Genomic DNA, 24,333 nt, shown 5'->3' with positions numbered 1-24,333 from the left:
TTAAGGTTCGAGTCCTGGCAAGCTCGGTATTAACATTTAAAGTTGATTATTGGAATGTAACGGAAGGGAAATTTATAATATTGCAATGATTCAATAGCATTTAAATTAACCTCCAACGGGCTTGTGGCGCAATGGATAACGCGTCTGCCTACGGAGCAGAAGATTCCAGGTTCGAGTTCTGGCAAGCTCGGTAGTAACATTTAAAGATGATTATTGGAATGTAACGGAAGGGAAATTTATAATATTGCAATGCTTCAATAGCATTTAGATTAACCTCCAACGGGCTTGTGGCGCAATGGATAACGCGTCTGCCTACGGAGCAGAAGATTTAAGGTTCGAGTCCTGGCAAGCTCGGTATTAACATTTAAAGTTGATTATTGGAATGTAACGGAAGGGAAATTTATAATATTGCAATGATTCAATAGCATTTGGATTAACCTCCAACGGGCTTGTGGCGCAATGGATAACGCGTCTGCCTACGGAGCAGAAGATTCCAGGTTCGAGTTCTGGCAAGCTCGGTAGTAACATTTAAAGATGATTATTGGAATGTAACGGAAGGGAAATTTAAAATATTGCAATGCTTCAATAGCATTTAGATAAGCTTCCAACGGGCTTCTGGCGCAATCGATAACGCGTCTGCCTACAGAGCAGAAGATTTAAGGTTCGAGTCCTGGCAGGCTCGGTATTATCATTTAAAGATGATTATTGGAATGTAACGGAAGGGAAATTTATAATATTGCAATGATTCAATAGCATTTAGATTAACCTCCAACGGGCTTGTGGCGCAATGGATAACGCGTCTGCCTACGGAGCAGAAGATTCCAGGTTCGAGTCCTGGCAAGCTCGGTATTATCATTTAAAGATGATTATTAGAATATGACGGAAGGGAAATTTAAAATATTGCAATGCTTCAATAGCATTTAGATAAAACTCCAACGGGCTTGTGGCGCAAGGATAACGCGTCTGCCTACGGAGCAGAAGATTCCAGGTTCGGGCCCTGGCAAGCTCGGTAGTAACATTTAAAGATGATTATTGGAATTTAACGGAAGGGAAATTTATAATATTGCAATGCATCAATAGCATTTAGATTAACCTCCAACGGGCTTGTGGCGCAATGGATAACGCGTCTGCCTACGGAGCAGAAGATTCCAGGTTCGGGCCCTGGCAAGCTCGGTAGTAACATTTAAAGATGTTTATTGGAATGTAACGGAAGGGAAATTTATAATATTGCAATGATTCAATAGCATTTAGATTAACCTCCAACGGGTTTGTGGCGCAATGGATAACGCGTCTGCCTACGGAGCAGAAGATTTAAGGTTCGAGTCCTGGCAAGCTCGGTATTAACATTTAAAGTTGATTATTGGAATGTAACGGAAGGGAAATTTATAATATTGCAATGATTCAATAGCATTTAAATTAACCTCCAACGGGCTTGTGGCGCAATGGATAACGCGTCTGCCTACGGAGCAGAAGATTCCAGGTTCGAGTCCTGGCAAGCTCGGTACTAACATTTAAAGATGAGTATTAGAATATAACGGAAGGGAAATTTAAAATATTGCAATGCTTCAATAGCATTTAGATAAAACTCCAACGGGCTTGTGGCGCAATGGATAACGCGTCTGCCCACAGAGCAAAAGATTCTAGGTTCGAGTCATGGCAAGCTCGGTGTTTATTTTAATTAAAGATCTTTTATGCGTCATAAAAATGCATAAATACAATGTTTGGAAAGCTTTTTGATAGACCGAAGCAAGGGCTTGTGGCGTAATGGATAACGCGTCTGCCTTCGAAGCAGAAGATTCCAGGTTCGAGTCCTGGCAAGCTCGGTATTAGCATTTAAAGATGATTATTAGAATATAACGGAAGCGAAATTTATAATATTGCAATGCTTCAATAGCATTTAGATTAACCTCCAACGGGCTTGTGGCGCAATGGATAACCCGTCTGCCTACGGAGCAAAAGATTCCAGGTTCGAGTCCTGGCAAGCTCGGTTTTAACATTTAAAGATGATTATTAGAATATAACGGAAGGGAAATTTAAAATATTGCAATGCTTCAATAGCATTTAGATAAGCTTCCAACGGGCTTGTGGCGCAATCGATAACGCGTCTGCCTCCAGAGCATAAGATTTAAGGTTCTAGTCCTGGCAGGCTCGGTATTATCATTTAAAGATGATTATTGGAATGTAACGGAAGGGAAATTTATAATATTGCAATGGTTCAATAGCATTTAGATTAACCTCCAACGGGTTTGTGGCGCAATGGATAACGCGTCTGCCTACGGAGCAGAAGATTCCAGGTTCGAGTTCTGGCAAGCTCGGTAGTAACATTTAAAGATGATTATTGGAATGTAACGGAAGGGAAATTTAAAATATTGCAATGATTCAATAGCATTTAAATTAACCTCCAACGGGCTTGTGGCGCAATGGATAACGCGTCTGCCTACGGAGCAGAAGATTCCAGGTTCGAGTCCTGGCAAGCTCGGTATTAACATTTAAAGTTGATTATTGGAATGTAACGGAAGGGAAATTTATAATATTGCAATGATTCAATAGCATTTAAATTAACCTCCAACGGGCTTGTGGCGCAATGGATAACGCGTCTGCCTACGGAGCAGAAGATTCCAGGTTCGAGTCCTGGCAAGCTCGGTATTAACATTTAAAGTTGATTATTGGAATGTAACGGAAGGGAAATTTATAATATTGCAATGATTCAATAGCATTTAAATTAACCTCCAACGGGCTTGTGGCGCAATGGATAACGCGTCTGCCTACGGAGCAGAAGATTCCAGGTTCGAGTCCTGGCAAGCTCGGTATTAACATTTAAAGATGAGTATTAGAAAATAACGGAAGGGAAATTTAAAATATTGCAATGATTCAATAGCATTTAGATAAAACTCCAACGGGCTTGTGGCGCAATGGATAACGCGTCTGCCCACAGAGCAAAAGATTCTAGGTTCGAGTCATGGCAGGCTCGGTATTATCATTTAAAGATGATTATTGGAATGTAACGGAAGGGAAATTTATAATATTGCAATGATTCAATAGCATTTAGATTAACCTCCAACGGGTTTGTGGCGCAATGGATAACGCGTCTGCCTACGGAGCAGAAGATTTAAGGTTCGAGTCCTGGCAAGCTCGGTATTAACATTTAAAGTTGATTATTGGAATGTAACGGAAGGGAAATTTATAATATTGCAATGATTCAATAGCATTTAAATTAACCTCCAACGGGCTTGTGGCGCAATGGATAACGCGTCTGCCTACGGAGCAGAAGATTCCAGGTTCGAGTCCTGGCAAGCTCGGTATTATCATTTAAAGATGATTATTAGAATATGACGGAAGGGAAATTTAAAATATTGCAATGCTTCAATAGCATTTAGATAAAACTCCAACGGGCTTGTGGCGCAAGGATAACGCGTCTGCCTACGGAGCAGAAGATTCCAGGTTCGAGTCCTGGCAAGCTCGGTAGTAACATTTAAAGATGATTATTGGAATGTAACGGAAGGGAAATTTAAAATATTGCAATGCTTCAATAGCATTTAGATAAGCTTCCAACGGGCTTCTGGCGCAATCGATAACGCGTCTGCCTACAGAGCAGAAGATTTAAGGTTCGAGTCCTGGCAGGCTCGGTATTATCATTTAAAGATGATTATTGGAATGTAACGGAAGGGAAATTTATAATATTGCAATGATTCAATAGCATTTAGATTAACCTCCAACGGGCTTGTGGCGCAATGGATAACGCGTCTGCCTACGGAGCAGAAGATTTAAGGTTCGAGTCCTGGCAAGCTCGGTATTAACATTTAAAGTTGATTATTGGAATGTAACGGAAGGGAAATTTATAATATTGCAATGATTCAATAGCATTTAAATTAACCTCCAACGGGCTTGTGGCGCAATGGATAACGCGTCTGCCTACGGAGCAGAAGATTTAAGGTTCGAGTCCTGGCAAGCTCGGTATTAACATTTAAAGTTGATTATTGGAATGTAACGGAAGGGAAATTTATAATATTGCAATGATTCAATAGCATTTAAATTAACCTCCAACGGGCTTGTGGCGCAATGGATAACGCGTCTGCCTACGGAGCAGAAGATTCCAGGTTCGAGTTCTGGCAAGCTCGGTAGTAACATTTAAAGATGATTATTGGAATGTAACGGAAGGGAAATTTATAATATTGCAATGCTTCAATAGCATTTAGATTAACCTCCAACGGGCTTGTGGCGCAATGGATAACGCGTCTGCCTACGGAGCAGAAGATTTAAGGTTCGAGTCCTGGCAAGCTCGGTATTAACATTTAAAGTTGATTATTGGAATGTAACGGAAGGGAAATTTAAAATATTGCAATGCTTCAATAGCATTTAGATAAGCTTCCAACGGGCTTCTGGCGCAATCGATAACGCGTCTGCCTACAGAGCAGAAGATTTAAGGTTCGAGTCCTGGCAGGCTCGGTATTATCATTTAAAGATGATTATTGGAATGTAACGGAAGGGAAATTTATAATATTGCAATGATTCAATAGCATTTAGATTAACCTCCAACGGGCTTGTGGCGCAATGGATAACGCGTCTGCCTACGGAGCAGAAGATTCCAGGTTCGGGCCCTGGCAAGCTCGGTAGTAACATTTAAAGATGATTATTGGAATTTAACGGAAGGGAAATTTATAATATTGCAATGCATCAATAGCATTTAGATTAACCTCCAACGGGCTTGTGGCGCAATGGATAACGCGTCTGCCTACGGAGCAGAAGATTCCAGGTTCGGGCCCTGGCAAGCTCGGTAGTAACATGTAAAGATGATTATTGGAATGTAACGGAAGGGAAATTTATAATATTGCAATGATTCAATAGCATTTAGATTAACCTCCAACGGGTTTGTGGCGCAATGGATAACGCGTCTGCCTACGGAGCAGAAGATTCCAGGTTCGAGTCCTGGCAAGCTCGGTAGAAACATTTAAAGATGATTATTGGAATGTAACGGAAGGGAAATTTAAAATATTGCAATGCTTCAATAGCATTTAGATAAGCTTCCAACGGGCTTCTGGCGCAATCGATAACGCGTCTGCCTACAGAGCAGAAGATTTAAGGTTCGAGTCCTGGCAGGCTCGGTATTATCATTTAAAGATGATTATTGGAATGTAACGGAAGGGAAATTTATAATATTGCAATGATTCAATAGCATTTAGATTAACCTCCAACGGGCTTGTGGCGCAATGGATAACGCGTCTGCCTACGGAGCAGAAGATTTAAGGTTCGAGTCCTGGCAAGCTCGGTATTAACATTTAAAGTTGATTATTGGAATGTAACGGAAGGGAAATTTATAATATTGCAATGATTCAATAGCATTTAAATTAACCTCCAACGGGCTTGTGGCGCAATGGATAACGCGTCTGCCTACGGAGCAGAAGATTCCAGGTTCGAGTTCTGGCAAGCTCGGTAGTAACATTTAAAGATGATTATTGGAATGTAACGGAAGGGAAATTTATAATATTGCAATGCTTCAATAGCATTTAGATTAACCTCCAACGGGCTTGTGGCGCAATGGATAACGCGTCTGCCTACAGAGCAGAAGATTTAAGGTTCGAGTCCTGGCAGGCTCGGTATTATCATTTAAAGATGATTATTGGAATGTAACGGAAGGGAAATTTATAATATTGCAATGATTCAATAGCATTTAGATTAACCTCCAACGGGCTTGTGGCGCAATGGATAACGCGTCTGCCTACGGAGCAGAAGATTCCAGGTTCGAGTCCTGGCAAGCTCGGTATTATCATTTAAAGATGATTATTAGAATATGACGGAAGGGAAATTTAAAATATTGCAATGCTTCAATAGCATTTAGATAAAACTCCAACGGGCTTGTGGCGCAAGGATAACGCGTCTGCCTACGGAGCAGAAGATTCCAGGTTCGGGCCCTGGCAAGCTCGGTAGTAACATTTAAAGATGATTATTGGAATTTAACGGAAGGGAAATTTATAATATTGCAATGCATCAATAGCATTTAGATTAACCTCCAACGGGCTTGTGGCGCAATGGATAACGCGTCTGCCTACGGAGCAGAAGATTCCAGGTTCGGGCCCTGGCAAGCTCGGTAGTAACATTTAAAGATGATTATTGGAATGTAACGGAAGGGAAATTTATAATATTGCAATGATTCAATAGCATTTAGATTAACCTCCAACGGGTTTGTGGCGCAATGGATAACGCGTCTGCCTACGGAGCAGAAGATTTAAGGTTCGAGTCCTGGCAAGCTCGGTATTAACATTTAAAGTTGATTATTGGAATGTAACGGAAGGGAAATTTATAATATTGCAATGATTCAATAGCATTTAAATTAACCTCCAACGGGCTTGTGGCGCAATGGATAACGCGTCTGCCTACGGAGCAGAAGATTCCAGGTTCGAGTCCTGGCAAGCTCGGTACTAACATTTAAAGATGAGTATTAGAATATAACGGAAGGGAAATTTATAATATTGCAATGCTTCAATAGCATTTAGATAAAACTCCAACGGGCTTGTGGCGCAATGGATAACGCGTCTGCCCACAGAGCAAAAGATTCTAGGTTCGAGTCATGGCAAGCTCGGTGTTTATTTTAATTAAAGATCTTTTATGCGTCATAAAAATGCATAAATACAATGTTTGGAAAAGTTTTTGATAGACCGAAGCAAGGGCTTGCTGCGTAATGGATAACGCGTCTGCCTTCGAAGCAGAAGATTCCAGGTTCGAGTCCTGGCAAGCTCGGTATTAGCATTTAAAGATGATTATTAGAATATAACGGAAGCGAAATTTATAATATTGCAATGCTTCAATAGCATTTAGATTAACCTCCAACGGGCTTGTGGCGCAATGGATAACGCGTCTGCCTACGGAGCAGAAGATTCCAGTTTCGGGCCCTGGCAAGCTCGGTTTTAACATTTAAAGATGATTATTAGAATATAACGGAAGGGAAATTTAAAATATTGCAATGCTTCAATAGCATTTAGATAAGCTTCCAACGGGCTTCTGGTGCAATCGATAACGCGTCTGCCTACAGAGCAGAAGATTCCAGGTTCGGGCCCTGGCAAGCTCGGTAGTAACATTTAAAGATGATTATTGGAATGTAACGGAAGGGAAATTTATAATATTGCAATGCTTCAATAGCATTTAGATTAACCTCCAACGGGCTTGTGGCGCAAGGATAACGCGTCTGCCTACGGAGCAGAAGATTCCAGGTTCGAGTCCTGGCAAGCTCGGTTTTAACATTTAAAGATGATTATTGGAATTTAACGGAAGGGAAATTTATAATATTGCAATGCATCAATAGCATTTAGATTAACCTCCAACGGGCTTGTGGCGCAAGGATAACGCGTCTGCCTACGGAGCAGAAGATTCCAGGTTCGGGCCCTGGCAAGCTCGGTAGTAACATTTAAAGATGATTATTGGAATTTAACGGAAGGGGAATTTATAATATTGCAATGCATCAATAGCATTTAGATTAACCTCCAACGGGCTTGTGGCGCAATGGATAACGCGTCTGCCTACGGAGCAGAAGATTCCAGGTTCGGGCCCTGGCAAGCTCGGTAGTAACATGTAAAGATGATTATTGGAATGTAACGGAAGGGAAATTTATAATATTGCAATGATTCAATAGCATTTAGATTAACCTCCAACGGGTTTGTGGCGCAATGGATAACGCGTCTGCCTACGGAGCAGAAGATTCCAGGTTCGAGTCCTGGCAAGCTCGTAGTAACATTTAAAGATGATTATTGGAATGTAACGGAAGGGAAATTTAAAATATTGCAATGCTTCAATAGCATTTAGATAAGCTTCCAACGGGCTTCTGGCGCAATCGATAACGCGTCTGCCTACAGAGCAGAAGATTTAAGGTTCGAGTCCTGGCAGGCTCGGTATTATCATTTAAAGATGATTATTGGAATGTAACGGAAGGGAAATTTATAATATTGCAATGATTCAATAGCATTTAGATTAACCTCCAACGGGCTTGTGGCGCAATGGATAACGCGTCTGCCTACGGAGCAGAAGATTTAAGGTTCGAGTCCTGGCAAGCTCGGTATTAACATTTAAAGTTGATTATTGGAATGTAACGGAAGGGAAATTTATAATATTGCAATGATTCAATAGCATTTAAATTAACCTCCAACGGGCTTGTGGCGCAATGGATAACGCGTCTGCCTACGGAGCAGAAGATTTAAGGTTCGAGTCCTGGCAAGCTCGGTATTAACATTTAAAGTTGATTATTGGAATGTAACGGAAGGGAAATTTATAATATTGCAATGATTCAATAGCATTTAAATTAACCTCCAACGGGCTTGTGGCGCAATGGATAACGCGTCTGCCTACGGAGCAGAAGATTCCAGGTTCGAGTTCTGGCAAGCTCGGTAGTAACATTTAAAGATGATTATTGGAATGTAACGGAAGGGAAATTTATAATATTGCAATGCTTCAATAGCATTTAGATTAACCTCCAACGGGCTTGTGGCGCAATGGATAACGCGTCTGCCTACAGAGCAGAAGATTTAAGGTTCGAGTCCTGGCAGGCTCGGTATTATCATTTAAAGATGATTATTGGAATGTAACGGAAGGGAAATTTATAATATTGCAATGATTCAATAGCATTTAGATTAACCTCCAACGGGCTTGTGGCGCAATGGATAACGCGTCTGCCTACGGAGCAGAAGATTCCAGGTTCGAGTCCTGGCAAGCTCGGTATTATCATTTAAAGATGATTATTAGAATATGACGGAAGGGAAATTTAAAATATTGCAATGCTTCAATAGCATTTAGATAAAACTCCAACGGGCTTGTGGCGCAAGGATAACGCGTCTGCCTACGGAGCAGAAGATTCCAGTTTCGGGCCCTGGCAAGCTCGGTAGTAACATTTAAAGATGATTATTGGAAATTAACGGAAGGGAAATTTATAATATTGCAATGCATCAATAGCATTTAGATTAACCTCCAACGGGCTTGTGGCGCAATGGATAACGCGTCTGCCTACGGAGCAGAAGATTCCAGGTTCGGGCCCTGGCAAGCTCGGTATTAACATTTAAAGTTGATTATTGGAATGTAACGGAAGGGAAATTTATAATATTGCAATGATTCAATAGCATTTAAATTAACCTCCAACGGGCTTGTGGCGCAATGGATAACGCGTCTGCCTACGGAGCAGAAGATTCCAGGTTCGAGTCCTGGCAAGCTCGGTACTAACATTTAAAGATGAGTATTAGAATATAACGGAAGGGAAATTTAAAATATTGCAATGCTTCAATAGCATTTAGATAAAACTCCAACGGGCTTGTGGCGCAATGGATAACGCGTCTGCCCACAGAGCAAAAGATTCTAGGTTCGAGTCATGGCAAGCTCGGTGTTTATTTTAATTAAAGATCTTTTATGCGTCATAAAAATGCATAAATACAATGTTTGGAAAAGTTTTTGATAGACCGAAGCAAGGGCTTGCTGCGTAATGGATAACGCGTCTGCCTTCGAAGCAGAAGATTCCAGGTTCGAGTCCTGGCAAGCTCGGTATTAGCATTTAAAGATGATTATTAGAATATAACGGAAGCGAAATTTATAATATTGCAATGCTTCAATAGCATTTAGATTAACCTCCAACGGGCTTGTGGCGCAATGGATAACGCGTCTGCCTACGGAGCAGAAGATTCCAGTTTCGGGCCCTGGCAAGCTCGGTTTTAACATTTAAAGATGATTATTAGAATATAACGGAAGGGAAATTTAAAATATTGCAATGCTTCAATAGCATTTAGATAAGCTTCCAACGGGCTTCTGGTGCAATCGATAACGCGTCTGCCTACAGAGCAGAAGATTCCAGGTTCGGGCCCTGGCAAGCTCGGTAGTAACATTTAAAGATGATTATTGGAATGTAACGGAAGGGAAATTTATAATATTGCAATGCTTCAATAGCATTTAGATTAACCTCCAACGGGCTTGTGGCGCAAGGATAACGCGTCTGCCTACGGAGCAGAAGATTCCAGGTTCGAGTCCTGGCAAGCTCGGTTTTAACATTTAAAGATGATTATTGGAATTTAACGGAAGGGAAATTTATAATATTGCAATGCATCAATAGCATTTAGATTAACCTCCAACGGGCTTGTGGCGCAAGGATAACGCGTCTGCCTACGGAGCAGAAGATTCCAGGTTCGGGCCCTGGCAAGCTCGGTAGTAACATTTAAAGATGATTATTGGAATTTAACGGAAGGGAAATTTATAATATTGCAATGCATCAATAGCATTTAGATTAACCTCCAACGGGCTTGTGGCGCAATGGATAACGCGTCTGCCTACGGAGCAGAAGATTCCAGGTTCGGGCCCTGGCAAGCTCGGTAGTAACATGTAAAGATGATTATTGGAATGTAACGGAAGGGAAATTTATAATATTGCAATGATTCAATAGCATTTAGATTAACCTCCAACGGGTTTGTGGCGCAATGGATAACGCGTCTGCCTACGGAGCAGAAGATTCCAGGTTCGAGTCCTGGCAAGCTCGGTAGTAACATTTAAAGATGATTATTGGAATGTAACGGAAGGGAAATTTAAAATATTGCAATGCTTCAATAGCATTTAGATAAGCTTCCAACGGGCTTCTGGCGCAATCGATAACGCGTCTGCCTACAGAGCAGAAGATTTAAGGTTCGAGTCCTGGCAGGCTCGGTATTATCATTTAAAGATGATTATTGGAATGTAACGGAAGGGAAATTTATAATATTGCAATGATTCAATAGCATTTAGATTAACCTCCAACGGGCTTGTGGCGCAATGGATAACGCGTCTGCCTACGGAGCAGAAGATTTAAGGTTCGAGTCCTGGCAAGCTCGGTATTAACATTTAAAGTTGATTATTGGAATGTAACGGAAGGGAAATTTATAATATTGCAATGATTCAATAGCATTTAAATTAACCTCCAACGGGCTTGTGGCGCAATGGATAACGCGTCTGCCTACGGAGCAGAAGATTTAAGGTTCGAGTCCTGGCAAGCGCGGTATTAACATTTAAAGTTGATTATTGGAATGTAACGGAAGGGAAATTTATAATATGGCAATGATTCAATAGCATTTAAATTAACCTCCAACGGGCTTGTGGCGCAATGGATAACGCGTCTGCCTACGGAGCAGAAGATTCCAGGTTCGAGTTCTGGCAAGCTCGGTAGTAACATTTAAAGATGATTATTGGAATGTAACGGAAGGGAAATTTATAATATTGCAATGATTCAATAGCATTTAAATTAACCTCCAACGGGCTTGTGGCGCAATGGATAACGCGTCTGCCTACGGAGCAGAAGATTCCAGGTTCGAGTCCTGGCAAGCTCGGTACTAACATTTAAAGATGAGTATTAGAATATAACGGAAGGGAAATTTAAAATATTGCAATGCTTCAATAGCATTTAGATAAAACTCCAACGGGCTTGTGGCGCAATGGATAACGCGTCTGCCCACAGAGCAAAAGATTCTAGGTTCGAGTCATGGCAAGCTCGGTGTTTATTTTAATTAAAGATCTTTTATGCGTCATAAAAATGCATAAATACAATGTTTGGAAAAGTTTTTGATAGACCGAAGCAAGGGCTTGCTGCGTAATGGATAACGCGTCTGCCTTCGAAGCAGAAGATTCCAGGTTCGAGTCCTGGCAAGCTCGGTATTAGCATTTAAAGATGATTATTAGAATATAACGGAAGCGAAATTTATAATATTGCAATGCTTCAATAGCATTTAGATTAACCTCCAACGGGCTTGTGGCGCAATGGATAACGCGTCTGCCTACGGAGCAGAAGATTCCAGTTTCGGGCCCTGGCAAGCTCGGTTTTAACATTTAAAGATGATTATTAGAATATAACGGAAGGGAAATTTAAAATATTGCAATGCTTCAATAGCATTTAGATAAGCTTCCAACGGGCTTCTGGTGCAATCGATAACGCGTCTGCCTACAGAGCAGAAGATTCCAGGTTCGGGCCCTGGCAAGCTCGGTAGTAACATTTAAAGATGATTATTGGAATGTAACGGAAGGGAAATTTATAATATTGCAATGCTTCAATAGCATTTAGATTAACCTCCAACGGGCTTGTGGCGCAAGGATAACGCGTCTGCCTACGGAGCAGAAGATTCCAGGTTCGAGTCCTGGCAAGCTCGGTTTTAACATTTAAAGATGATTATTGGAATTTAACGGAAGGGAAATTTATAATATTGCAATGCATCAATAGCATTTAGATTAACCTCCAACGGGCTTGTGGCGCAAGGATAACGCGTCTGCCTACGGAGCAGAAGATTCCAGGTTCGGGCCCTGGCAAGCTCGGTAGTAACATTTAAAGATGATTATTGGAATTTAACGGAAGGGAAATTTATAATATTGCAATGCATCAATAGCATTTAGATTAACCTCCAACGGGCTTGTGGCGCAATGGATAACGCGTCTGCCTACGGAGCAGAAGATTCCAGGTTCGGGCCCTGGCAAGCTCGGTAGTAACATGTAAAGATGATTATTGGAATGTAACGGAAGGGAAATTTATAATATTGCAATGATTCAATAGCATTTAGATTAACCTCCAACGGGTTTGTGGCGCAATGGATAACGCGTCTGCCTACGGAGCAGAAGATTCCAGGTTCGAGTCCTGGCAAGCTCGGTAGTAACATTTAAAGATGATTATTGGAATGTAACGGAAGGGAAATTTAAAATATTGCAATGCTTCAATAGCATTTAGATAAGCTTCCAACGGGCTTCTGGCGCAATCGATAACGCGTCTGCCTACAGAGCAGAAGATTTAAGGTTCGAGTCCTGGCAGGCTCGGTATTATCATTTAAAGATGATTATTGGAATGTAACGGAAGGGAAATTTATAATATTGCAATGATTCAATAGCATTTAGATTAACCTCCAACGGGCTTGTGGCGCAATGGATAACGCGTCTGCCTACGGAGCAGAAGATTTAAGGTTCGAGTCCTGGCAAGCTCGGTATTAACATTTAAAGTTGATTATTGGAATGTAACGGAAGGGAAATTTATAATATTGCAATGATTCAATAGCATTTAAATTAACCTCCAACGGGCTTGTGGCGCAATGGATAACGCGTCTGCCTACGGAGCAGAAGATTTAAGGTTCGAGTCCTGGCAAGCGCGGTATTAACATTTAAAGTTGATTATTGGAATGTAACGGAAGGGAAATTTATAATATGGCAATGATTCAATAGCATTTAAATTAACCTCCAACGGGCTTGTGGCGCAATGGATAACGCGTCTGCCTACGGAGCAGAAGATTCCAGGTTCGAGTTCTGGCAAGCTCGGTAGTAACATTTAAAGATGATTATTGGAATGTAACGGAAGGGAAATTTATAATATTGCAATGCTTCAATAGCATTTAGATTAACCTCCAACGGGCTTGTGGCGCAATGGATAACGCGTCTGCCTACAGAGCAGAAGATTTAAGGTTCGAGTCCTGGCAGGCTCGGTATTATCATTTAAAGATGATTATTGGAATGTAACGGAAGGGAAATTTATAATATTGCAATGATTCAATAGCATTTAGATTAACCTCCAACGGGCTTGTGGCGCAATGGATAACGCGTCTGCCTACGGAGCAGAAGATTCCAGGTTCGAGTCCTGGCAAGCTCGGTATTATCATTTAAAGATGATTATTAGAATATGACGGAAGGGAAATTTAAAATATTGCAATGCTTCAATAGCATTTAGATAAAACTCCAACGGGCTTGTGGCGCAAGGATAACGCGTCTGCCTACGGAGCAGAAGATTCCAGGTTCGGGCCCTGGCAAGCTCGGTAGTAACATTTAAAGATGATTATTGGAATTTAACGGAAGGGAAATTTATAATATTGCAATGCATCAATAGCATTTAGATTAACCTCCAACGGGCTTGTGGCGCAATGGATAACGCGTCTGCCTACGGAGCAGAAGATTCCAGGTTCGGGCCCTGGCAAGCTCGGTAGTAACATTTAAAGATGATTATTGGAATGTAACGGAAGGGAAATTTATAATATTGCAATGATTCAATAGCATTTAGATTAACCTCCAACGGGTTTGTGGCGCAATGGATAACGCGTCTGCCTACGGAGCAGAAGATTTAAGGTTCGAGTCCTGGCAAGCTCGGTATTAACATTTAAAGTTGATTATTGGAATGTAACGGAAGGGAAATTTATAATATTGCAATGATTCAATAGCATTTAAATTAACCTCCAACGGGCTTGTGGCGCAATGGATAACGCGTCTGCCTACGGAGCAGAAGATTCCAGGTTCGAGTCCTGGCAAGCTCGGTACTAACATTTAAAGATGAGTATTAGAATATAACGGAAGGGAAATTTAAAATATTGCAATGCTTCAATAGCATTTAGATAAAACTCCAACGGGCTTGTGGCGCAATGGATAACGCGTCTGCCCACAGAGCAAAAGATTCTAGGTTCGAGTCATGGCAAGCTCGGTGTTTATTTTAATTAAAGATCTTTTATGCGTCATAAAAATGCATAAATACAATGTTTGGAAAAGTTTTTGATAGACCGAAGCAAGGGCTTGCTGCGTAATGGATAACGCGTCTGCCTTCGAAGCAGAAGATTCCAGGTTCGAGTCCTGGCAATTTCGGTATTAGCATTTAAAGATGATTATTAGAATATAACGGAAGCGAAATTTATAATATTGCAATGCTTCAATAGCATTTAGATTAACCTCCAACGGGCTTGTGGCGCAATGGATAACGCGTCTGCCTACGGAGCAGAAGATTCCAGTTTCGGGCCCTGGCAAGCTCGGTTTTAACATTTAAAGATGATTATTAGAATATAACGGAAGGGAAATTTAAAATATTGCAATGCTTCAATAGCATTTAGATAAGCTTCCAACGGGCTTCTGGTGCAATCGATAACGCGTCTGCCTACAGAGCAGAAGATTCCAGGTTCGGGCCCTGGCAAGCTCGGTAGTAACATTTAAAGATGATTATTGGAATGTAACGGAAGGGAAATTTATAATATTGCAATGCTTCAATAGCATTTAGATTAACCTCCAACGGGCTTGTGGCGCAAGGATAACGCGTCTGCCTACGGAGCAGAAGATTCCAGGTTCGAGTCCTGGCAAGCTCGGTTTTAACATTTAAAGATGATTATTGGAATTTAACGGAAGGGAAATTTATAATATTGCAATGCATCAATAGCATTTAGATTAACCTCCAACGGGCTTGTGGCGCAAGGATAACGCGTCTGCCTACGGAGCAGAAGATTCCAGGTTCGGGCCCTGGCAAGCTCGGTAGTAACATTTAAAGATGATTATTGGAATTTAACGGAAGGGAAATTTATAATATTGCAATGCATCAATAGCATTTAGATTAACCTCCAACGGGCTTGTGGCGCAATGGATAACGCGTCTGCCTACGGAGCAGAAGATTCCAGGTTCGGGCCCTGGCAAGCTCGGTAGTAACATGTAAAGATGATTATTGGAATGTAACAGAAGGGAAATTTATAATATTGCAATGATTCAATAGCATTTAGATTAACCTCCAACGGGTTTGTGGCGCAATGGATAACGCGTCTGCCTACGGAGCAGAAGATTCCAGGTTCGAGTCCTGGCAAGCTCGGTAGTAACATTTAAAGATGATTATTGGAATGTAACGGAAGGGAAATTTAAAATATTGCAATGATTCAATAGCATTTAGATTAACCTCCAACGGGCTTGTGGCGCAATGGATAACGCGTCTGCCTACGGAGCAGAAGATTTAAGGTTCGAGTCCTGGCAAGCTCGGTATTAACATTTAAAGTTGATTATTGGAATGTAACGGAAGGGAAATTTATAATATTGCAATGATTCAATAGCATTTAAATTAACCTCCAACGGGCTTGTGGCGCAATGGATAACGCGTCTGCCTACGGAGCAGAAGATTTAAGGTTCGAGTCCTGGCAAGCGCGGTATTAACATTTAAAGTTGATTATTGGAATGTAACGGAAGGGAAATTTATAATATTGCAATGATTCAATAGCATTTAAATTAACCTCCAACGGGCTTGTGGCGCAATGGATAACGCGTCTGCCTACGGAGCAGAAGATTCCAGGTTCGAGTTCTGGCAAGCTCGGTAGTAACATTTAAAGATGATTATTGGAATGTAACGGAAGGGAAATTTATAATATTGCAATGCTTCAATAGCATTTAGATTAACCTCCAACGGGCTTGTGGCGCAATGGATAACGCGTCTGCCTACGGAGCAGAAGATTTAAGGTTCGAGTCCTGGCAAGCTCGGTATTAACATTTAAAGTTGATTATTGGAATGTAACGGAAGGGAAATTTATAATATTGCAATGATTCAATAGCATTTGAATTAACCTCCAACGGGCTTGTGGCGCAATGGATAACGCGTCTGCCTACGGAGCAGAAGATTCCAGGTTCGAGTTCTGGCAAGCTCGGTAGTAACATTTAAAGATGATTATTGGAATGTAACGGAAGGGAAATTTAAAATATTGCAATGCTTCAATAGCATTTAGATAAGCTTCCAACGGGCTTCTGGCGCAATCGATAACGCGTCTGCCTACAGAGCAGAAGATTTAAGGTTCGAGTCCTGGCAGGCTCGGTATTATCATTTAAAGATGATTATTGGAATGTAACGGAAGGGAAATTTATAATATTGCAATGATTCAATAGCATTTAGATTAACCTCCAACGGGCTTGTGGCGCAATGGATAACGCGTCTGCCTACGGAGCAGAAGATTCCAGGTTCGAGTCCTGGCAAGCTCGGTATTATCATTTAAAGATGATTATTAGAATATGACGGAAGGGAAATTTAAAATATTGCAATGCTTCAATAGCATTTAGATAAAACTCCAACGGGCTTGTGGCGCAAGGATAACGCGTCTGCCTACGGAGCAGAAGATTCCAGGTTCGGGCCCTGGCAAGCTCGGTAGTAACATTTAAAGATGATTATTGGAATTTAACGGAAGGGAAATTTATAATATTGCAATGCATCAATAGCATTTAGATTAACCTCCAACGGGCTTGTGGCGCAATGGATAACGCGTCTGCCTACGGAGCAGAAGATTCCAGGTTCGGGCCCTGGCAAGCTCGGTAGTAACATTTAAAGATGATTATTGGAATGTAACGGAAGGGAAATTTATAATATTGCAATGATTCAATAGCATTTAGATTAACCTCCAACGGGTTTGTGGCGCAATGGATAACGCGTCTGCCTACGGAGCAGAAGATTTAAGGTTCGAGTCCTGGCAAGCTCGGTATTAACATTTAAAGTTGATTATTGGAATGTAACGGAAGGGAAATTTATAATATTGCAATGACTCAATAGCATTTAAATTAACCTCCAACGGGCTTGTGGCGCAATGGATAACGCGTCTGCCTACGGAGCAGAAGATTCCAGGTTCGAGTCCTGGCAAGCTCGGTACTAACATTTAAAGATGAGTATTAGAATATAACGGAAGGGAAATTTAAAATATTGCAATGCTTCAATAGCATTTAGATAAAACTCCAACGGGCTTGTGGCGCAATGGATAACGCGTCTGCCCACAGAGCAAAAGATTCTAGGTTCGAGTCATGGCAAGCTCGGTGTTTATTTTAATTAAAGATCTTTTATGCGTCATAAAAATGCATAAATACAATGTTTGGAAAAGTTTTTGATAGACCGAAGCAAGGGCTTGCTGCGTAATGGATAACGCGTCTGCCTTCGAAGCAGAAGATTCCAGGTTCGAGTCCTGGCAAGCTCGGTATTAGCATTTAAAGATGATTATTAGAATATAACGGAAGCGAAATTTATAATATTGCAATGCTTCAATAGCATTTAGATTAACCTCCAACGGGCTTGTGGCGCAATGGATAACGCGTCTGCCTACGGAGCAGATGATTCCAGTTTCGGGCCCTGGCAAGCTCGGTTTTAACATTTAAAGATGATTATTAGAATATAACGGAAGGGAAATTTAAAATATTGCAATGCTTCAATAGCATTTAGATAAGCTTCCAACGGGCTTCTGGTGCAATCGATAACGCGTCTGCCTACAGAGCAGAAGATTCCAGGTTCGGGCCCTGGCAAGCTCGGTAGTAACATTTAAAGATGATTATTGGAATGTAACGGAAGGGAAATTTATAATATTGCAATGCTTCAATAGCATTTAGATTAACCTCCAACGGGCTTGTGGCGCAAGGATAACGCGTCTGCCTACGGAGCAGAAGATTCCAGGTTCGAGTCCTGGCAAGCTCGGTTTTAACATTTAAAGATGATTATTAGAATATAACGGAAGGGAAATTTAAAATATTGCAATGCTTCAATAGCATTTAGATAAGCTTCCAACCGGCTTCTGGTGCAATCGATAACGCGTCTGCCTACAGAGCAGAAGATTTAAGGTTCGAGTCCTGGCAGGCTCGGTATTATCATTTAAAGATGATTATTGGAATGTAACGGAAGGGAAATTTATAATATTGCAATGATTCAATAGCATTTAGATTAACCTCCAACGGGCTTGTGGCGCAATGGATAACGCGTCTGCCTACGGAGCAGAAGATTCCAGGTTCGAGTCCTGGCAAGCTCGGTATTATCATTTAAAGATGATTATTAGAATATGACGGAAGGGAAATTTAAAATATTGCAATGCTTCAATAGCATTTAGATAAACCTCCAACGGGCTTGTGGCGCAATGGATAACGCGTCTGCCTACAGAGCAAAAGATTCTAGGTTCGAGTCATTGCAAGCTCGGTGTTTTTTTTTAATTAAAGATCTTTTATGCGTCATAAAAATGCATAAATACAATGTTTGGAAAAGTTTTTGATAGACCGAAGCAAGGACTTGTGGCGTAATGGATAACGCGTCTGCTTTCGAAGCAGAAGATTCCAGGTTCGGGCCCTGGCAAGCTCGGTAGTAACATTTAAAGATGATTATTGGAATGTAACGGAAGGGAAATTTATAATATTGCAATGCTTCAATAGCATTTAGATTAACCACCAACGGGCTTGTGGCGCAATGGATAACGCGTCTGCCTACGGAGCAAAAGATTCCAGGTTCGAGTCCTGGCAAGCTCGGTTTTAACATTTAAAGATGATTATTAGAATATAACGGAAGGGAAATTTAAAATATTGCAATGCTTCAATAGCATTTAGATAAGCTTCCAACGGGCTTGTGGCGCAATCGATAACGCGTCTGCCTACAGAGCAGAAGATTTAAGGTTCTAGTCCTGGCAGGCTCGGTATTATCATTTAAAGATGATTATTGGAATGTAACGGAAGGGAAATTTATAATATTGCAATGATTCAATAGCAATTAGATTAACCTCCAACGGGCTTGTGGCGCAATGGATAACGCGTCTGCCTACGGAGCAGAAGATTTAAGGTTCGAGTCCTGGCAGGCTCGGTATTATCATTTAAAGATGATTATTGGAATGTAACGGAAGGGAAATTTATAATATTGCAATGATTCAATAGCATTTAGATTAACCTCCAACGGGCTTGTGGCGCAATGGATAACGCGTCTGCCTACGGAGCAGAAGATTCCAGGTTCGAGTCCTGGCAAGCTCGGTATTATCATTTAAAGATGATTATTAGAATATGACGGAAGGGAAATTTAAAATATTGCAATGCTTCAATAGCTATAGATAAGCTTCCAACGGGCTTCTGGTGCAATCGATAACGCGTCTGCCTACAGAGCAGAAGATTTAAGGTTCGAGTCCTGGCAGGCTCGGTATTATCATTTAAAGATGATTATTGGAATGTAACGGAAGGGAAATTTATAATATTGCAATGATTCAATAGCATTTAGATTAACCTCCAACGGGCTTGTGGCGCAATGGATAACGCGTCTGCCTACAGAGTAAAAGATTCTAGGTTCGAGTCCTGGCAAGCTTAGTGTTTATTTTAATTAAAGATCTTTTATGCGTCATAAAAATGCATAAATACAATGTTTGGAAAAGTTTTTGATAGAACGAAGCAAGGGCTTGTGGCTTAATGGATAACGCGTCTGCCTTCGAAGCAGAAGATTCCAGGTTCGAGTCCTGGCAAGCTCGGTATTAACATTTAAAGATGATTATTAGAATATAACGGAAGCGAAGTTTATAATATTGCAATGCTTAAATAGCATTTAGATTAACCTCCAACGGGCTTGTGGCGCAATGGATAACGCGTCAGCCTACGGACAGAAGATTCCAGGTTCGATTCCTGGCAAGGTCGGTATTAACATTTAAAGATGATTATTGGAATGTAACGGAATTGAAATTTATAATATTGCAATGATTCAATAGCATTTAGATTAACCTCCAGCGGGCTTGTGGCGCAATGGATAACGCGTCTGCCTACGAAGCAGAAGATTCCAGGTTCGAGTCCTGGCAAGTTCGGTATTAACATTTAAAGATGAGTATTAGAATATAACGGAAGGGAAATTTAAAATATTGCAATGCTTCAATAGCATTTAGATAAACCTCCAACGGGCTTGTGGCGCAATGGATAACGCGTCTGCCTACAGAGTAAAAGATTCTAGGTTCGAGTCATGGCAAGCTCGGTGTTTATTTTAATTAAAGATCTTTTATGCGTCATAAAAATGCATAAATACAATGTTTGGAAAAGTTTTTGATAGAACGAAGCAAGGGCTTGTGGCGTAATGGATAAAGCGTCTGCCTTCGAAGCAGAAGATTCCAGGTTCGAGTCCTGGCAAGCTCGGTATTAACATTTAAGGATGATTATTGGAATGTAACGGAAGGGAAATTTATAATATTGCAATGCTTCAATAGCATTTAGATTAGCCTCCAACGGGCTTGTGGCGCAATGGATAACGCGTCTGCCTACGGAGCAAAAGATTCCAGGTTCGAGTCCTGGCAAGCTCGGTTTTAACTTTAAAGATGATTATTGGAATGTAACGGAGGGGAAATTTATAATATTGCAATGATTCAATAGCATTTAGATTAACCTCCAGCGGGCTTGTGGCGCAATGGATAACGCGTCTGCCTACGAAGCAGAAGATTCCAGGTTCGAGTCCTGGCAAGTTCGGTATTAACATTTAAAGATGAGTATTAGAATATAACGGAAGGGAAATTTAAAATATTGCAATGCTTCAATAGCATTTAGATAAACCTCCAACGGGCTTGTGGCGCAATGGATAACGCGTCTGCCTACAGAGTAAAAGATTCTAGGTTCGAGTCATGGCAAGCTCGGTGTTTATTTTAATTAAAGATCTTTTATGCGTCATAAAAATGCATAAATACAATGTTTGGAAAAGTTTTTGATAGAACGAAGCAAGGGCTTGTGGCGTAATGGATAAAGCGTCTGCCTTCGAAGCAGAAGATTCCAGGTTCGAGTCCTGGCAAGCTCGGTATTAACATTTAAGGATGATTATTGGAATGTAACGGAAGGGAAATTTATAATATTGCAATGCTTCAATAGCATTTAGATTAGCCTCCAACGGGCTTGTGGCGCAATGGATAACGCGTCTGCCTACGGAGCAAAAGATTCCAGGTTCGAGTCCTGGCAAGCTCGGTTTTAAGATTTAAAGATGATTATTGGAATGTAACGGAGGGGAAATTTATAATATTGCAATGATTCAATAGCATTTAGATTAACCTCCAACGGGCTTGTGGCGCAATGGATAACGCGTCTGACTACGGAACAGAAGATTCCAGGTTCGAGCCCTGGCAAGCTCGGTTTTAACATTTAAAGATAATTATTAGAATATAACGGAAGGGACATTTAAAATATTTCAATGCTTCAATAGCATTTAGATAAGCTTCCAACGGGCTTGTGGCGCAATCGATAACGCGTCTGCCTACAGAGCAGAAGATTTAAGGTTCTAGTCCTGGCAGGCTCGGTATTAGCATTTAAAGATGATTGTTAGAATATAACGGAAGCGAAATTTATAATATTGCAATGCTTCAATAGCATTTAGATTAACCTCCAACGGGCTTGTGGCGCAATGGATAACGCGTCTGCCTACGGAGCAGAAGATTCCAGGTTCGATTCCAGGCAAGGTCGGTATTAACATTTAAAGATGATTATTGGAATGTAACGGAGGGGAAATTTATAATATTGCAATGATTCAATAGCATTTAGATTAACCTCCAACGGGCTTGTGGCGCAATGGATAACGCGTCTGCCTATGGAGCAGAAGATTCCAGGTTCGAGTCCTGGCAAGCTCGGTATTAACATTTAAAGATGAGTATTAGAATATAACGGAAGGGAAATTTAAAATATTGCAATGCTTCAATAGCATTTAGATAAAACTCCAACGGGCTTGTGGCGCAATGGATAACGCGTCTGCCTACAGAGCAAAAGATTCTAGGTTCGAGTCATGGCAAGCTCGTTGTTTATTTTAATTAAAGATCTTTTATGCGTCATAAAAATGCATAAATACAATGTTTGGAAAGGTTTTTGATAGAACGAAGCAAGGGCTTGTGGCGTAATGGATAACGCGTCTGCCTTCGAAGCAGAAGATTCCAGGTTCGAGTCCTGGCAAGCTCGGTATTAGCATTAAAAGATGATTATTAGAATATAACGGAAGCGAAATTTATAATATTGCAATGCTTCAATAGCATTTAGATTAACCTCCAACGGGCTTGTGGCGCAATGGATAAAGCGTATGCCTACGGAGCAGAAGATTCCAGGTTCGATTCTTGGCAAGGTCGGTATTAACATTTAAAGATAATTATTGGAATGTAACGGAGGGGAAATTTATAATATTGCAATGATTCAATAGCATTTAGATTAACCTCCAACGGGCTTGTGGCGCAATGGATAACGCGTCAGCCTTCGAAGCTGAAGATTCCAGGTTCGAGTCCTGGCAAGCTCGGTATTAGCATTTAAAGATGATTGTTAGAATTTAACGGAAGCGAAATTTATAATATTGCAATGCTTCAATAGCATTTAGATTAACCTCCAACGGGCTTGTGGCGCAATGGATAACGCGTCTGCCTACGGAACAGAAGATTCCAGGTTCGATTCCAGGCAAGGTCGGTATTAACATTTAAAGATGATTATTGGAATGTAACGGAGGGGAAATTTATAATATTGCAATGATTCAATAGCATTTAGATTAACCTCCAACGGGCTTGTGGCGTAATGGATAACGCGTCTGCCTTCGAAGCAGAAGATTCCAGGTTCGAGTCCTGGCAAGCTCGGTTTTAACATTTAAAGATAATTATTAGAATATAACGGAAGGGACATTTAAAATATTTCAATGCTTCAATAGCATTTAGATAAACTTCCAACGGGCTTGTGGCGCAATGGATAACGCGTCTGCCTACGGAGCAAAAGATTCTAGGTTCGAGTCCTGGCAAGCTCAGTGTTTATATTAATTAAAGATCTTTTATGCGTCATAAAAATGCATAAATACAATGTTTGGAAAGGTTTTTGATAGAACGAAGCAAGGGCTTGTGGCGCAATGGATAACGCGTCTTCCTACGGAGCAAAAGATTCCAGGTTCGAGTCCTGGCAAGCTCGGTTTTAACATTTAAAGAAAATTATTAGAATATAACGGAAGGGAAATTTATAATATTGCAATGATTCAATAGCATTTAGATTAACCTCCAGCGGGCTTGTGGCGCAATGGATAACGCGTCTGCCTACGAAGCAGAAGATTCCAGGTTCGAGTCCTGGCAAGTTCGGTATTAACATTTAAAGATGAGTATTAGAATATAACGGAAGGGAAATTTAAAATATTGCAATGCTTCAATAGCATTTAGATAAACCTCCAACGGGCTTGTGGCGCAATGGATAACGCGTCTGCCTACAGAGTAAAAGATTCTAGGTTCGAGTCATGGCAAGCTCGGTGTTTATTTTAATTAAAGATCTTTTATGCGTCATAAAAATGCATAAATACAATGTTTGGAAAAGTTTTTGATAGAACGAAGCAAGGGCTTGTGGCGTAATGGATAAAGCGTCTGCCTTCGAAGCAGAAGATTCCAGGTTCGAGTCCTGGCAAGCTCGGTATTAGCATTAAAAGATGATTATTAGAATATAACGGAAGCGAAATTTATAATATTGCAATGCTTCAATAGCATTTAGATTAACCTCCAACGGGCTTGTGGCGCAATGGATAAAGCGTATGCCTACGGAGCAGAAGATTCCAGGTTCGATTCTTGGCAAGGTCGGTATTAACATTTAAAGATAATTATTGGAATGTAACGGAGGGGAAATTTATAATATTGCAATGATTCAATAGCATTTAGATTAACCTCCAACGGGCTTGTGGCGCAATGGATAACGCGTCAGCCTTCGAAGCTGAAGATTCCAGGTTCGAATCCTGGCAAGCTCGGTATTAGCATTTAAAGATGATTGTTAGAATTTAACGGAAGCGAAATTTATAATATTGCAATGCTTCAATAGCATTTAGATTAACCTCCAACGGGCTTGTGGCGCAATGGATAACGCGTCTGCCTACGGAAC

At 40.9% G+C, this 24,333-nt stretch overlaps 67 non-coding genes across 67 annotated transcripts; all 67 read left to right on the top strand.

Moving 5' to 3' along the window:
- Positions 1-117: 117 nt before the first annotated feature.
- TRNAR-ACG (transfer RNA arginine (anticodon ACG)) lies at positions 118-190 on the top strand. Its single transcript has one exon. It is a non-coding gene; the product is annotated as a tRNA-Arg (tRNA).
- A 255-nt stretch (positions 191-445) lies between these two features.
- TRNAR-ACG (transfer RNA arginine (anticodon ACG)) lies at positions 446-518 on the top strand. Its single transcript has one exon. It is a non-coding gene; the product is annotated as a tRNA-Arg (tRNA).
- A 255-nt stretch (positions 519-773) lies between these two features.
- TRNAR-ACG (transfer RNA arginine (anticodon ACG)) lies at positions 774-846 on the top strand. The gene has a single exon. It is a non-coding gene; the product is annotated as a tRNA-Arg (tRNA).
- Positions 847-1,100: 254 nt separating this feature from the next.
- TRNAR-ACG (transfer RNA arginine (anticodon ACG)) lies at positions 1,101-1,173 on the top strand. Its single transcript has one exon. It is a non-coding gene; the product is annotated as a tRNA-Arg (tRNA).
- Positions 1,174-1,428: 255 nt separating this feature from the next.
- Positions 1,429-1,501, top strand: TRNAR-ACG (transfer RNA arginine (anticodon ACG)). The gene has a single exon. It is a non-coding gene; the product is annotated as a tRNA-Arg (tRNA).
- Positions 1,502-1,750: 249 nt separating this feature from the next.
- On the top strand, positions 1,751-1,823 carry TRNAR-UCG (transfer RNA arginine (anticodon UCG)). The gene has a single exon. It is a non-coding gene; the product is annotated as a tRNA-Arg (tRNA).
- Positions 1,824-2,242: 419 nt separating this feature from the next.
- On the top strand, positions 2,243-2,315 carry TRNAR-ACG (transfer RNA arginine (anticodon ACG)). Its single transcript has one exon. It is a non-coding gene; the product is annotated as a tRNA-Arg (tRNA).
- A 91-nt stretch (positions 2,316-2,406) lies between these two features.
- On the top strand, positions 2,407-2,479 carry TRNAR-ACG (transfer RNA arginine (anticodon ACG)). The gene has a single exon. It is a non-coding gene; the product is annotated as a tRNA-Arg (tRNA).
- A 91-nt stretch (positions 2,480-2,570) lies between these two features.
- Positions 2,571-2,643, top strand: TRNAR-ACG (transfer RNA arginine (anticodon ACG)). Its single transcript has one exon. It is a non-coding gene; the product is annotated as a tRNA-Arg (tRNA).
- A 91-nt stretch (positions 2,644-2,734) lies between these two features.
- Positions 2,735-2,807, top strand: TRNAR-ACG (transfer RNA arginine (anticodon ACG)). The gene has a single exon. It is a non-coding gene; the product is annotated as a tRNA-Arg (tRNA).
- Positions 2,808-3,226: 419 nt separating this feature from the next.
- TRNAR-ACG (transfer RNA arginine (anticodon ACG)) lies at positions 3,227-3,299 on the top strand. The gene has a single exon. It is a non-coding gene; the product is annotated as a tRNA-Arg (tRNA).
- Positions 3,300-3,390: 91 nt separating this feature from the next.
- TRNAR-ACG (transfer RNA arginine (anticodon ACG)) lies at positions 3,391-3,462 on the top strand. Its single transcript has one exon. It is a non-coding gene; the product is annotated as a tRNA-Arg (tRNA).
- A 583-nt stretch (positions 3,463-4,045) lies between these two features.
- TRNAR-ACG (transfer RNA arginine (anticodon ACG)) lies at positions 4,046-4,118 on the top strand. The gene has a single exon. It is a non-coding gene; the product is annotated as a tRNA-Arg (tRNA).
- A 419-nt stretch (positions 4,119-4,537) lies between these two features.
- On the top strand, positions 4,538-4,610 carry TRNAR-ACG (transfer RNA arginine (anticodon ACG)). The gene has a single exon. It is a non-coding gene; the product is annotated as a tRNA-Arg (tRNA).
- A 91-nt stretch (positions 4,611-4,701) lies between these two features.
- Positions 4,702-4,774, top strand: TRNAR-ACG (transfer RNA arginine (anticodon ACG)). Its single transcript has one exon. It is a non-coding gene; the product is annotated as a tRNA-Arg (tRNA).
- Positions 4,775-4,865: 91 nt separating this feature from the next.
- Positions 4,866-4,938, top strand: TRNAR-ACG (transfer RNA arginine (anticodon ACG)). The gene has a single exon. It is a non-coding gene; the product is annotated as a tRNA-Arg (tRNA).
- A 419-nt stretch (positions 4,939-5,357) lies between these two features.
- TRNAR-ACG (transfer RNA arginine (anticodon ACG)) lies at positions 5,358-5,430 on the top strand. Its single transcript has one exon. It is a non-coding gene; the product is annotated as a tRNA-Arg (tRNA).
- Positions 5,431-5,685: 255 nt separating this feature from the next.
- On the top strand, positions 5,686-5,758 carry TRNAR-ACG (transfer RNA arginine (anticodon ACG)). The gene has a single exon. It is a non-coding gene; the product is annotated as a tRNA-Arg (tRNA).
- Positions 5,759-6,012: 254 nt separating this feature from the next.
- On the top strand, positions 6,013-6,085 carry TRNAR-ACG (transfer RNA arginine (anticodon ACG)). The gene has a single exon. It is a non-coding gene; the product is annotated as a tRNA-Arg (tRNA).
- Positions 6,086-6,340: 255 nt separating this feature from the next.
- TRNAR-ACG (transfer RNA arginine (anticodon ACG)) lies at positions 6,341-6,413 on the top strand. Its single transcript has one exon. It is a non-coding gene; the product is annotated as a tRNA-Arg (tRNA).
- Positions 6,414-7,154: 741 nt separating this feature from the next.
- On the top strand, positions 7,155-7,226 carry TRNAR-ACG (transfer RNA arginine (anticodon ACG)). Its single transcript has one exon. It is a non-coding gene; the product is annotated as a tRNA-Arg (tRNA).
- A 254-nt stretch (positions 7,227-7,480) lies between these two features.
- TRNAR-ACG (transfer RNA arginine (anticodon ACG)) lies at positions 7,481-7,553 on the top strand. Its single transcript has one exon. It is a non-coding gene; the product is annotated as a tRNA-Arg (tRNA).
- A 91-nt stretch (positions 7,554-7,644) lies between these two features.
- Positions 7,645-7,717, top strand: TRNAR-ACG (transfer RNA arginine (anticodon ACG)). Its single transcript has one exon. It is a non-coding gene; the product is annotated as a tRNA-Arg (tRNA).
- Positions 7,718-8,299: 582 nt separating this feature from the next.
- Positions 8,300-8,372, top strand: TRNAR-ACG (transfer RNA arginine (anticodon ACG)). The gene has a single exon. It is a non-coding gene; the product is annotated as a tRNA-Arg (tRNA).
- Positions 8,373-8,627: 255 nt separating this feature from the next.
- On the top strand, positions 8,628-8,700 carry TRNAR-ACG (transfer RNA arginine (anticodon ACG)). The gene has a single exon. It is a non-coding gene; the product is annotated as a tRNA-Arg (tRNA).
- Positions 8,701-8,954: 254 nt separating this feature from the next.
- On the top strand, positions 8,955-9,027 carry TRNAR-ACG (transfer RNA arginine (anticodon ACG)). Its single transcript has one exon. It is a non-coding gene; the product is annotated as a tRNA-Arg (tRNA).
- A 91-nt stretch (positions 9,028-9,118) lies between these two features.
- On the top strand, positions 9,119-9,191 carry TRNAR-ACG (transfer RNA arginine (anticodon ACG)). Its single transcript has one exon. It is a non-coding gene; the product is annotated as a tRNA-Arg (tRNA).
- A 741-nt stretch (positions 9,192-9,932) lies between these two features.
- TRNAR-ACG (transfer RNA arginine (anticodon ACG)) lies at positions 9,933-10,004 on the top strand. The gene has a single exon. It is a non-coding gene; the product is annotated as a tRNA-Arg (tRNA).
- A 254-nt stretch (positions 10,005-10,258) lies between these two features.
- TRNAR-ACG (transfer RNA arginine (anticodon ACG)) lies at positions 10,259-10,331 on the top strand. Its single transcript has one exon. It is a non-coding gene; the product is annotated as a tRNA-Arg (tRNA).
- Positions 10,332-10,422: 91 nt separating this feature from the next.
- Positions 10,423-10,495, top strand: TRNAR-ACG (transfer RNA arginine (anticodon ACG)). The gene has a single exon. It is a non-coding gene; the product is annotated as a tRNA-Arg (tRNA).
- Positions 10,496-11,078: 583 nt separating this feature from the next.
- Positions 11,079-11,151, top strand: TRNAR-ACG (transfer RNA arginine (anticodon ACG)). Its single transcript has one exon. It is a non-coding gene; the product is annotated as a tRNA-Arg (tRNA).
- Positions 11,152-11,242: 91 nt separating this feature from the next.
- On the top strand, positions 11,243-11,315 carry TRNAR-ACG (transfer RNA arginine (anticodon ACG)). Its single transcript has one exon. It is a non-coding gene; the product is annotated as a tRNA-Arg (tRNA).
- Positions 11,316-12,056: 741 nt separating this feature from the next.
- On the top strand, positions 12,057-12,128 carry TRNAR-ACG (transfer RNA arginine (anticodon ACG)). Its single transcript has one exon. It is a non-coding gene; the product is annotated as a tRNA-Arg (tRNA).
- Positions 12,129-12,382: 254 nt separating this feature from the next.
- On the top strand, positions 12,383-12,455 carry TRNAR-ACG (transfer RNA arginine (anticodon ACG)). Its single transcript has one exon. It is a non-coding gene; the product is annotated as a tRNA-Arg (tRNA).
- Positions 12,456-12,546: 91 nt separating this feature from the next.
- Positions 12,547-12,619, top strand: TRNAR-ACG (transfer RNA arginine (anticodon ACG)). Its single transcript has one exon. It is a non-coding gene; the product is annotated as a tRNA-Arg (tRNA).
- A 583-nt stretch (positions 12,620-13,202) lies between these two features.
- On the top strand, positions 13,203-13,275 carry TRNAR-ACG (transfer RNA arginine (anticodon ACG)). The gene has a single exon. It is a non-coding gene; the product is annotated as a tRNA-Arg (tRNA).
- A 255-nt stretch (positions 13,276-13,530) lies between these two features.
- Positions 13,531-13,603, top strand: TRNAR-ACG (transfer RNA arginine (anticodon ACG)). The gene has a single exon. It is a non-coding gene; the product is annotated as a tRNA-Arg (tRNA).
- A 254-nt stretch (positions 13,604-13,857) lies between these two features.
- TRNAR-ACG (transfer RNA arginine (anticodon ACG)) lies at positions 13,858-13,930 on the top strand. Its single transcript has one exon. It is a non-coding gene; the product is annotated as a tRNA-Arg (tRNA).
- Positions 13,931-14,185: 255 nt separating this feature from the next.
- TRNAR-ACG (transfer RNA arginine (anticodon ACG)) lies at positions 14,186-14,258 on the top strand. Its single transcript has one exon. It is a non-coding gene; the product is annotated as a tRNA-Arg (tRNA).
- A 741-nt stretch (positions 14,259-14,999) lies between these two features.
- TRNAR-ACG (transfer RNA arginine (anticodon ACG)) lies at positions 15,000-15,071 on the top strand. Its single transcript has one exon. It is a non-coding gene; the product is annotated as a tRNA-Arg (tRNA).
- A 254-nt stretch (positions 15,072-15,325) lies between these two features.
- On the top strand, positions 15,326-15,398 carry TRNAR-ACG (transfer RNA arginine (anticodon ACG)). Its single transcript has one exon. It is a non-coding gene; the product is annotated as a tRNA-Arg (tRNA).
- Positions 15,399-15,489: 91 nt separating this feature from the next.
- Positions 15,490-15,562, top strand: TRNAR-ACG (transfer RNA arginine (anticodon ACG)). Its single transcript has one exon. It is a non-coding gene; the product is annotated as a tRNA-Arg (tRNA).
- A 419-nt stretch (positions 15,563-15,981) lies between these two features.
- Positions 15,982-16,054, top strand: TRNAR-ACG (transfer RNA arginine (anticodon ACG)). Its single transcript has one exon. It is a non-coding gene; the product is annotated as a tRNA-Arg (tRNA).
- Positions 16,055-16,309: 255 nt separating this feature from the next.
- On the top strand, positions 16,310-16,382 carry TRNAR-ACG (transfer RNA arginine (anticodon ACG)). The gene has a single exon. It is a non-coding gene; the product is annotated as a tRNA-Arg (tRNA).
- Positions 16,383-16,637: 255 nt separating this feature from the next.
- TRNAR-ACG (transfer RNA arginine (anticodon ACG)) lies at positions 16,638-16,710 on the top strand. Its single transcript has one exon. It is a non-coding gene; the product is annotated as a tRNA-Arg (tRNA).
- A 254-nt stretch (positions 16,711-16,964) lies between these two features.
- On the top strand, positions 16,965-17,037 carry TRNAR-ACG (transfer RNA arginine (anticodon ACG)). Its single transcript has one exon. It is a non-coding gene; the product is annotated as a tRNA-Arg (tRNA).
- A 255-nt stretch (positions 17,038-17,292) lies between these two features.
- On the top strand, positions 17,293-17,365 carry TRNAR-ACG (transfer RNA arginine (anticodon ACG)). Its single transcript has one exon. It is a non-coding gene; the product is annotated as a tRNA-Arg (tRNA).
- Positions 17,366-18,106: 741 nt separating this feature from the next.
- On the top strand, positions 18,107-18,178 carry TRNAR-ACG (transfer RNA arginine (anticodon ACG)). Its single transcript has one exon. It is a non-coding gene; the product is annotated as a tRNA-Arg (tRNA).
- A 255-nt stretch (positions 18,179-18,433) lies between these two features.
- On the top strand, positions 18,434-18,506 carry TRNAR-ACG (transfer RNA arginine (anticodon ACG)). Its single transcript has one exon. It is a non-coding gene; the product is annotated as a tRNA-Arg (tRNA).
- A 414-nt stretch (positions 18,507-18,920) lies between these two features.
- On the top strand, positions 18,921-18,993 carry TRNAR-ACG (transfer RNA arginine (anticodon ACG)). The gene has a single exon. It is a non-coding gene; the product is annotated as a tRNA-Arg (tRNA).
- A 419-nt stretch (positions 18,994-19,412) lies between these two features.
- TRNAR-ACG (transfer RNA arginine (anticodon ACG)) lies at positions 19,413-19,485 on the top strand. Its single transcript has one exon. It is a non-coding gene; the product is annotated as a tRNA-Arg (tRNA).
- A 412-nt stretch (positions 19,486-19,897) lies between these two features.
- Positions 19,898-19,970, top strand: TRNAR-UCG (transfer RNA arginine (anticodon UCG)). The gene has a single exon. It is a non-coding gene; the product is annotated as a tRNA-Arg (tRNA).
- A 254-nt stretch (positions 19,971-20,224) lies between these two features.
- Positions 20,225-20,297, top strand: TRNAR-ACG (transfer RNA arginine (anticodon ACG)). Its single transcript has one exon. It is a non-coding gene; the product is annotated as a tRNA-Arg (tRNA).
- Positions 20,298-20,546: 249 nt separating this feature from the next.
- On the top strand, positions 20,547-20,619 carry TRNAR-UCG (transfer RNA arginine (anticodon UCG)). Its single transcript has one exon. It is a non-coding gene; the product is annotated as a tRNA-Arg (tRNA).
- A 91-nt stretch (positions 20,620-20,710) lies between these two features.
- TRNAR-ACG (transfer RNA arginine (anticodon ACG)) lies at positions 20,711-20,783 on the top strand. The gene has a single exon. It is a non-coding gene; the product is annotated as a tRNA-Arg (tRNA).
- Positions 20,784-20,873: 90 nt separating this feature from the next.
- TRNAR-ACG (transfer RNA arginine (anticodon ACG)) lies at positions 20,874-20,946 on the top strand. The gene has a single exon. It is a non-coding gene; the product is annotated as a tRNA-Arg (tRNA).
- A 249-nt stretch (positions 20,947-21,195) lies between these two features.
- TRNAR-UCG (transfer RNA arginine (anticodon UCG)) lies at positions 21,196-21,268 on the top strand. The gene has a single exon. It is a non-coding gene; the product is annotated as a tRNA-Arg (tRNA).
- A 91-nt stretch (positions 21,269-21,359) lies between these two features.
- On the top strand, positions 21,360-21,432 carry TRNAR-ACG (transfer RNA arginine (anticodon ACG)). The gene has a single exon. It is a non-coding gene; the product is annotated as a tRNA-Arg (tRNA).
- A 91-nt stretch (positions 21,433-21,523) lies between these two features.
- On the top strand, positions 21,524-21,596 carry TRNAR-ACG (transfer RNA arginine (anticodon ACG)). Its single transcript has one exon. It is a non-coding gene; the product is annotated as a tRNA-Arg (tRNA).
- A 419-nt stretch (positions 21,597-22,015) lies between these two features.
- TRNAH-AUG (transfer RNA histidin (anticodon AUG)) lies at positions 22,016-22,088 on the top strand. The gene has a single exon. It is a non-coding gene; the product is annotated as a tRNA-His (tRNA).
- Positions 22,089-22,337: 249 nt separating this feature from the next.
- On the top strand, positions 22,338-22,410 carry TRNAR-UCG (transfer RNA arginine (anticodon UCG)). Its single transcript has one exon. It is a non-coding gene; the product is annotated as a tRNA-Arg (tRNA).
- A 255-nt stretch (positions 22,411-22,665) lies between these two features.
- On the top strand, positions 22,666-22,738 carry TRNAR-UCG (transfer RNA arginine (anticodon UCG)). Its single transcript has one exon. It is a non-coding gene; the product is annotated as a tRNA-Arg (tRNA).
- A 255-nt stretch (positions 22,739-22,993) lies between these two features.
- Positions 22,994-23,066, top strand: TRNAR-UCG (transfer RNA arginine (anticodon UCG)). Its single transcript has one exon. It is a non-coding gene; the product is annotated as a tRNA-Arg (tRNA).
- Positions 23,067-23,157: 91 nt separating this feature from the next.
- TRNAR-ACG (transfer RNA arginine (anticodon ACG)) lies at positions 23,158-23,230 on the top strand. Its single transcript has one exon. It is a non-coding gene; the product is annotated as a tRNA-Arg (tRNA).
- Positions 23,231-23,479: 249 nt separating this feature from the next.
- Positions 23,480-23,552, top strand: TRNAR-ACG (transfer RNA arginine (anticodon ACG)). The gene has a single exon. It is a non-coding gene; the product is annotated as a tRNA-Arg (tRNA).
- Positions 23,553-23,801: 249 nt separating this feature from the next.
- Positions 23,802-23,874, top strand: TRNAR-UCG (transfer RNA arginine (anticodon UCG)). Its single transcript has one exon. It is a non-coding gene; the product is annotated as a tRNA-Arg (tRNA).
- Positions 23,875-24,129: 255 nt separating this feature from the next.
- Positions 24,130-24,202, top strand: TRNAR-UCG (transfer RNA arginine (anticodon UCG)). Its single transcript has one exon. It is a non-coding gene; the product is annotated as a tRNA-Arg (tRNA).
- Positions 24,203-24,333: the final 131 nt, after the last annotated feature.

Source organism: Phalangium opilio, unplaced genomic scaffold (assembly GCF_054372755.1).
Source record: "Phalangium opilio isolate 3A_F unplaced genomic scaffold, DU_Popi_V2 ptg000054l_1, whole genome shotgun sequence".
Taxonomy (NCBI): Eukaryota; Metazoa; Arthropoda; class Arachnida; order Opiliones; family Phalangiidae; genus Phalangium; species Phalangium opilio.
This window is presented reverse-complemented; position numbering and strand designations above follow the sequence as displayed.